Here is an 8,304-nt window from a genome sequence, read left to right on the forward strand (position 1 = left end):
CACCACCACGCCGGCTAATAACAACTGGTGACGACAAAAAACAACAACAAGCAGCTAAGAAGCCGCCAAGAGGGATCACTAAAAAAAACAAGCGCCTGCCAAGCAAAAGCAACGGACTGAAATCAATCCCTCGGCCAAAAAAAATAAATAAATAACATCAAGGTGCTAGAAGATTCCACATCTAGTGGGAGCCTGCTTTCTGCTCATGGTGTGGCAGAAAGAGAGCTAGAGGACTTTTTCATAAAGGAATATTCCCACTCATGAAGCTTCTCTTCCCATGCCCCAGGCCCCTCCAAAGGCCTGGTCTCCTAATACCATCACATCGCGGAGCCGGGACTCCAACACAAGACTATGCCAGGCGGAGGAGAACTGGTCCTGAGAACTGGTCCTGGTCCTGTTCTCCAGAGGTCAGTACACACTAAAGGAAGGACCTTACCTCTCCCTGCTCAGAAGCTCTCCTTCCGTGAAGGCAGAGACTGAGCAGGTTCGCTTGCTCCAGACAGTGTGTCCATAGGAGGGAAGGTCGAAGGCAGGAACTACTGAAACTACTTCCAGTCACTTCTCTTATGGATTTGTTATGTGTACAAAAAACAGGCCTTAGCAAAGTAAATTGAACACATGCATTCATCCAAAGAGTATTAACTGAGCGCCTGCCTGAAGGCCGCTACTGTTTCCGGCACTAGGGCTACTGTTGTGAAGAGGCGCTCTCTGCCGTCCCTGGTCTCCACTTCGCTGGAGATGATAGCAAACAGGTCCACACACAGGAAGCCAGGTGGTGGTAAGAGCAATGAAGGAAGAGGAAACACAGTGTGGAGGAGGTGGAGTGTCCCCATGGATGGGGGCGCGGCTTCCACTGATTCCTGCTCCAGATGTTCATTGCTGCACGGCACAATACCCTGGGAGTTCACACCAAAATTCATCATGATTTTGTAGGTTAACTCGGTGATTCCCGCTTGGAGTCCTTACAATCCTATGACAACTGAGGTTGGAGGTAGGTAGAGAATAGGGTACACTGGGCATAAAAAATGTCCTCATAATTCACATGGCTGGCCCCTCGGCCAAGAAGGCTGGGGCCCCTAGCGTCTGACACGTCACTGTGTCTCCAAAGCACCCATCCCTCGCTACCCTAGGCTTCCTCGCAAAGTGGGAAGATCAGTAGTCAGGCTTCTCATAGACTGTATGTCTCTGTGTCCGCACCCCCACCACCCACGAGTGTTCCCAGAAATCCAAGCAAAAATTGCAAAGCTTCTTACGACCTAGCCTTCCGAGTCATGCAGGTGTGGCCTGTGCCACACTCTGCTGGCCAAAACGAGTCACAGGGTCCCCTCAATCGCAGAGAAGGCCACAGAAGGCATTGAATGCTGCAGGGTGAAGCTCACTGAGAGACCATTTTTAGACACTACCTACCATAGTTATTAAATGGTGGCCTCACTGACAAAGTAACATTTTGGCAGAGATCTCAGGAAAGAGGGAGCAGACCAGATGGGTAACTGGGATAGGTTTCCTGGCAGAGCAAATGCCAAGTGTAAAGTCCTGCAATACAAATGGCCAGGGGAAGTTCCAGGAAGACAAGATGGTGTGTGTGGCCAGAGTCCGGTTAGTGGCGAGAAGGGAAAATCATTCGGAGAGGGAGGGAAGCTCTTACATGGCCCTAAGCCCTTAGCAGGACTTAGCAGTTTATTTCAGCAGTGTGTGGAGCTGACTGGTCTACTGAGAAGATGAGTGGCATGGAACAGGTTCTTACAATCACCCAGCTGACAGCAAATAGATCTTGGATCTGGGGGTGGCAGCAATGAGAGGCAGAGTCAGATGATTTGAAAAGTAGAGCCTTCAGTGTTTGCTGCTGTTTTATGGCAGAAAAATAATTTAACACGGCATCGGGCTGTTTCCCTGGAGCACCTAGGGGAGCGGAGTCGCGAGGAGGGGGACAAGGCGAGGCGTGATAGGACGGTGTGGCCCCAGGAACTCGGGTTTGTATGCGTTATCTCTGAGCTTCCCGTTAAATAGCAGCGTGGAAAAGAAAATCAGTACAAAGTCTGAGCTATCAGATCATGTTCATGCGCTGGGTTTATATAACTGCATATATTTATAAACATTGTGATGCTTGAAAGAACAAAGCAAAGATCTGGGTAGCTCACAGAATTCCCGGAAAGCTGAAGAACAATGCTCTCATTTGGAGGAAGATGAGCAGGCAGCAGGACGATGAAAAAAGCACAGGCTTCCAACTCAGGCATGTGGATCCGAACACAGGCTCCATCTTTTGTTAGCAGTGAGGCATCAAAGCCTTAGTTTTCTTATCTGTAAAGTAAAGATAAACTCGCTTTGGAATGCACGGAAACCATGCGACACCTGAATCTTGAAAAAATGGGAGCCGTTGTTAATATGGCCCACGCTACTGTTAATATGGCCCACGCTACTGTTTTCCTCAGCCCTTCCATCGCCCCTCCCTCCAGCAGACAGCAGAGGAGGGAAGCACACCCCAGGCAGCCCCAACACCTGCAGGCGTGCAGCCCCCCACTGCCATGCACCTGCATGAGGGGGCGGAGCAATGGGCGGCAGCTGGACAGGGTTAAAGGCAGGGGAACCCCAGGCAGTTTGTACTGCCCTCCTCCAGGCTTGCCTGGCAAGCTGTGTGCACTTCAGCTTGGCAGAAATGCTTGACATGGTCCCCGGTGAACTGGGCTTGGTTCGCTTTTGAAGTTGCAGAAAGAAGAGGGAGCACGCCTGGCCCAGAGCCAACCTGGTGCTCTGTGGTTGCCCAACAAATGCTGTGCCCTAGAGTTCAGGGACAGCCAGAGCAGGAGCACGGGCAGCACCGGGGCCGTCTCCCAGGGCTGTAGCTGGGGTGACACTGGGTGAATGCTGGTGCTCAGCACGGCCCAACCTAAGGCAGGCGTCGCGGGCTCCGTGCACTCAGGGTTCCGCCCGGCCTGGAGCAGGAGCGGAGCTGTGGCCAGGACTGAGTGCAGGTGTCAGGGCCCACAGACTGTGGTTCCCTGGGGCTGAGGAAGTCCCTGAGCACACCCTGGCATTGCCATTCTCTCTCTATTTTAAAAAATCAAAATAAGGTCTCTTTCCTTTCCTCTTCCCACCTCTCCCCTTCGCATAGTAAATCCACAAAGCTCAAGCTGAGGACTGCTGCCTGCTGGGCCACTGTGGGGGTGGGGGCGTGAGGTGACACCCTCCAGGCCAGCCCACCTTTTCGGGATGCTGGCCCAGAAAGAGTTAAGTAGTGTTGTTTGGAAGTCCTTTCCCATTACCCAGATTTGGCTTAGAGATAGAATTATGCTGCTGGACTTGACTTTTCTCCTTAATTTACAGAGAACTCTATGACCTCAGACACCCCAGCACTCTGCTGGAGTCTTCTGCACAGTTTATTACAGGGCAATTCGGGCAGGCGGAGCGGCAACCTGACTCCCAGCTCAGGCAGGAGCCTGGCACAGCAGAGGCCGCCTGCCCAGGGGCTTCTGCTCAGATTCCCTACGGCAGCAGCCAGCAGCCGTCTGTCCCTCCCTCCTTCCCTCCCTCCCCGGGCTGGGTGGCCCCAGGAGCTCAGCTGACGGGGGCTGTTTGGGGGCTTGTTGTGCTGCTTTCTCCCGACTGAAAACTGCCTCCCAGCGATCTTGGGGCTTGCTTTCCAAAGACGGTGACACAGCAGTGTCTCCAAGTCCTCAGCTCAGCGGGCGCCCGACTTTAAGAACTCTTCACAAAACACAGAAGGCCAAAGAGAAGCCCATAAGGTTGATAAGTCACACAAGGAGAAGTGGCCTAGCACTGAGAAGGCTCCGCCGTCGGCCTCTGCCCGGGGCCGCCTGCTGCCTGGAATTTAGGCCCTCGCCTCTGGGATTTTTAGAAGCAATATTTCTCTTTAAGCAGATTTATTCTTCCACACTTTCATTCAGTGTATTATTGCCTCCCTCTTAAGATGTATTCTCAGTTTGGAAAATGATTGATTCTTTCTTGCTATAAAAACAAGCATAATTTAAAAATCATTCATTGGCTAGGCACGATGGCCCACGCTGGTGATCCCAGCACTCTGGGAAGCTGAGGAAGGAGGATCATAAGTTCAAGCCCAGCCTGGGAAAGTCAGCAGCTTAGGGAGACCCTGTCTCAAGATAAAAACTTAATAAAAGGGCCAGTGATGTAGCTCAGTGGGAAGTTCTTGTGTTCAATCCCCAGTACCACTGAAACAATTCTGTTACCACAAAAAGATAAGTCATGACAACCACGGGCTTAAATCTTAACTTTTTTTTTTAATTTGTGAAAAGTTTAGCATTTTGGAAGAGAACCTGATTCCCCTGAGCTCACCAAGGCCCTCACCTTTCCTGGCACAGGAACTGAAGCAGCGGAGGGAACGCCAACGTCAGCAGTCTTGGGTCCAGCTCGGCTTTCTCCCGCTGCGTCATCCCAGATATGCTATTTTTAATGTAAAGCCCAGTTCCTGCCTCTGAAAAGTGGGAAGAGACACCCGTGTCACAGATAACAAATATAAGAAGGGTTCTGCTCATGGTCTAACATTGTAAGATGGTGCTTAGTTAGGGTTTAACCCAGAATTCCCCCTACTTGTCCAGGGTCCTCCCATGCCTGGCCCCTTCTTCTCCCCTCTCTTTGCTTGCCCCACCTTCCCTCTTGCTCCCTAGTGTCCTGCTTCTTCTTGGGAATGTTTCTGTGGTCAAATTCTCAGAGACTGCACACAAACTAAAAATACAGCCACGATGAAATGGATACCTGTGCAAAGAGGCCGGCTTCCTGCAAAATGCGTTTCCTAGAGGGCGCTCTGCGACTGGGGAAGCAGGCGCCAGGGCCAGGCAAGGAGGAGGAGAGCACTGGGAAGGTCACCCCAAAGGTCAGCACCCAGTCCAGAAAGGAGGGGAGAGGGCAGCACAATGCCAGCAGATCCTAAAAGTGCATGCGACAGAGTTTGTGCAGAAAAGATCAGAGCCAGCCCAGGAACAGGACACATGACAAGGAGGAGGCCTTGGGTGGCACTGCAGGTGGGCACTGTGATAAACTGAGGTGACAGAGTCATGTAGACCTCTGGGAAGAGTGTAATGGTTGGAAGTGAGTTCTCCAACCAATTACTGGGAGGAACATACGCTCACTGCTGTGCCTGTGTCACAGAAACAGTTATACCAGGAAAGTAAAAACAGACTAGCTTAAAATCTCAGCACTCTGCATGTGAGAATGTGTAGAGATGAATTTAGAGCAGTACATCTGCGTTCTGTCCACCCTGCAGGATCAAGTGACTGCATAGCTCGACACAGGAAGATGCGGCTTTACGGGCACCAGCTGTGGGGGTCGGAAGACTGAGGGAATTGGAGGAAGAACCACTGCTTAGGCTTCTTCTCGGGCTCACAGAGAGCACAGCATGGCCTGGACAGCTAAGCGATCCCATGAAGGACTCATCCTCCTCTCTAACGGAGGTTCTGAGCAGGTAATCACTAACACCCGCTCAATCTTGTCAGTAGGGGTGCTAGAAGCACCTACTCACAGACCAGTTCTGCGGAGCATCAGCCACCTCTCCATCTTCTGGCATGCTCTCTTGCATGTAAGATGTTTGGGCACAGAGCTCTCCTGCCTCCTACCCTCCCTCACAGGACTGCTTCAGAACTAGATTAGCAGTAGCCAGCAAGACAGTGGGCTGGGCTTGGGAGATTAGCATTCTGCACTAGAGAACAGAATCCTAAAGAGGACAGACTACTTGTTTCCACGTTACAGAAATATTACTTCTGTCTCTTCTTTTCCCTCTTTGGTTTGTCTCTTTCTGACTGCATCCCTTTCATCCCAGAGAAACCCACCCTCCCTTATTCCATTGTGAGCACTAGGGCGAGTCTTTCTGTATAGCAGGGATTTGAAACTCACCTTTCTGTATAGCAGGGATTTCCCTCCTGCTTTGGCTGCTCTGACATCAGCCACTTTGTGCAAAATGGAGTGTTCTGAGACTGGGCGTGGTGGCGCACCTGTAATCCCAGCGCGTGGGAGGCTGAAAATAGAATCACTACGAGTCCCATCTGTGAGACCCTGTAGATCCTGTACTAAAAATACAAAAAAGGGAAAAAATAATGGAGTGTTCTAAAGACTGAGCAAAGCGTCAGTGTGAAGAGGGGCCTTCTTTTGCTAGCTGGGGAGGCTAGACGTGTTCCCTGCAGCCTGCAGCAAACGGTTCAAGTCAACCCATCCGCTGTGTGGTTTCCAGGCGGGTTTCACCACTACAGTTTCTCTTTGGCCGATGGAAAGAGAAAACAAATGAAAATACTCTAGGCTACACCCAGGGACTCCCAAACTAGGATGAATTCTGATGTCTGGCTTCTCACTTAAGTTCAGAGCGCTCAGGCTGCGCTAAGGCGTCCAGCTTCCCATTCCAGACGAGCAGCAACATTCATGTTCCCTGTTCCCAGGCCATTCTGCAAGGGAAAGAACAACAGAGAATTAAGAGCCTTTGCCTTGAGAGTAAAATCCTTCAAATTCCACTTCAAGTGGAGCCGGCCAGACTGAGCAGGACAGTGTCTTCCCTAGTTGCCCTCCCGAGGCTTTAACAAGGAAAAGCAGGGACAGCTTTGCAGTCCAAATCAGAAATGTCCAAGTCTCGGGGTAGGACAGCAACTGCAGGTGAGCCCGTCGGGGCTTACACACACTCAACTGGAATGACTGGCTCGCATGGCCCTCTGTGTTATGAGGCAAAGAGGGTATATCCTTTTACATTTGTATGGGAGTTTCAGAATACTAGAAAAATATTCACAATACTTTATGTAATGTTAGTTACCAAATGATGTGCTCTAAATACGACTCACCACATTTCTCTCTCTGTCTCGACTTTCAAAACAGGCAACTAAGCCTTTTCTTTTCAGTAGTTCCCTTTAGCATAAATATGCTCCTGGCATTACTTGCATTTGTCTCTTTGCTTTTGATTGAATAAATTCATATTTTTATGCTTCCTTTATTATAGTTGCCCCATCTCCTGTTCCTTTTATTATAATTAACGGCCATGTCTAATTTGGAAGAATAGATACATTGTTCGTTTGTTGTGAGATACAGCCTCACTATGAATCCAGGCGGACCTTGAACTCACTATGTAGACCAGGCTGGCCTCTAACTACCCATCCTCCTGCCTCCATTCCCGGTTGCCAGGGTGACAGGTCTGTGTCACCACATCTGGCGAGATATGTATTGTTTTAAAACATGAATAGGGGTCATGACTTCTACTCAATGAATAATCTTTCTTCCTGTTATGGACTAAATTTTAAAGCCTAGTCAGGAATGACATGCTGTTCAGAAGTGGGATCTGTGGGAGGTGATGTGGACGGAGTCCTCACACGTGGGACTAGAGCCCTTTTTAAATAAGACACTGTACAGTTTGCTTCCTCTGTCACTCTGCCGTCCATCACATCAGGGTACAAGAACAGAGAACCAGCCACAAACCAGTAAGTGCGCCCCCACCAGACTGGGTCTGCTGACACTAGACCGTGGACGCACAGCTTCCAGAGCGGGTGAAACAAGTGGCTGTTATTTAGCTGCCCAGCTATGGTGTACTTGTTACATTGCCTGAACTGACTAAGACATTCCTGTCCTGAGCATCTAGAACTAACACAAGGAATAAAGTACATAGATGAATCCAGAAGCAAGACAAGGAGGCCCCCAGAAGCCACAAAGGGAACAGAAATGAAAAGCCCTACCAAGGGGTAAGACAGGAAGCGGTGAGGCAGCCGACACATCAGGTGGCCCTGCCTTGGACTGGAGAAGAGCACAGCGCCTGAGCAGATTCATGCTCCCAGGTGCAGGGCATGGTGAGTGGAGCTCAGCTTGAACTCAGCCCTTGTGCCACCTTGCTCAGTGTCCTGGTGTGGGACAGTGCCCAGGAGGCCTGACAGGTGCTACACCACCCAGAGGCCTGGGGTTGGCAATAGGCCCCTGATGCAATGGACAGAGTTGAAATGCATACATGGGTCACGGGCCATCCGGCGGGTGGGAGGCATGGGCGTGCGCTAGCGCCTGCGGCCATGGAAATCCAGGTATCAAAATTAACTCCGGAAGAGGGAATCTAACAGACCAGTAGAAATGGAAGAAATTGAGAAAGTTACCAAACATCTGTCATTCCCTACAGTGCAAGGGTCAGCTGGTGTCACAGACAGAGATGCGTTCCAGCACCAGTCTTGGAATGTAGGAGTTGCTCTGGATAATTCAACTCTTTAAATCTTTTTTTGTGGAAAATTAAGTTTATATGACTAGAAGGAAAGAGCTTGCAACTTATGGGAACAAATGTCTTATAGAGGTTTAAAAAATCCTTCATGAACAGCAGAGATCGGA

General features: G+C 50.2%; 1 long non-coding RNA gene across 2 annotated transcripts; it reads right to left on the reverse strand.

Moving 5' to 3' along the window:
* Positions 1-1,695: 1,695 nt before the first annotated feature.
* LOC111818865 lies at positions 1,696-5,027 on the reverse strand. 2 transcript variants are annotated; one of them, XR_002822748.1, is made up of 3 exons: positions 4,729-5,027; positions 4,321-4,447; positions 1,696-2,298 (listed from the first exon to the last, which is right to left on the reverse strand). It is a non-coding gene; the product is annotated as an uncharacterized LOC111818865 (long non-coding RNA). The 2 variants fall into 2 exon arrangements; XR_002822747.1 differs by lacking the exon at positions 4,729-5,027 and adding an exon at positions 4,622-4,707.
* Between the last annotated feature and the right edge of the window lie 3,277 nt (positions 5,028-8,304).

This window comes from Octodon degus, unplaced genomic scaffold (genome assembly GCF_000260255.1).
Source record: "Octodon degus isolate 3935 unplaced genomic scaffold, OctDeg1.0 scaffold00105, whole genome shotgun sequence".
NCBI classification, from domain to species: domain Eukaryota; kingdom Metazoa; phylum Chordata; class Mammalia; order Rodentia; family Octodontidae; genus Octodon; species Octodon degus.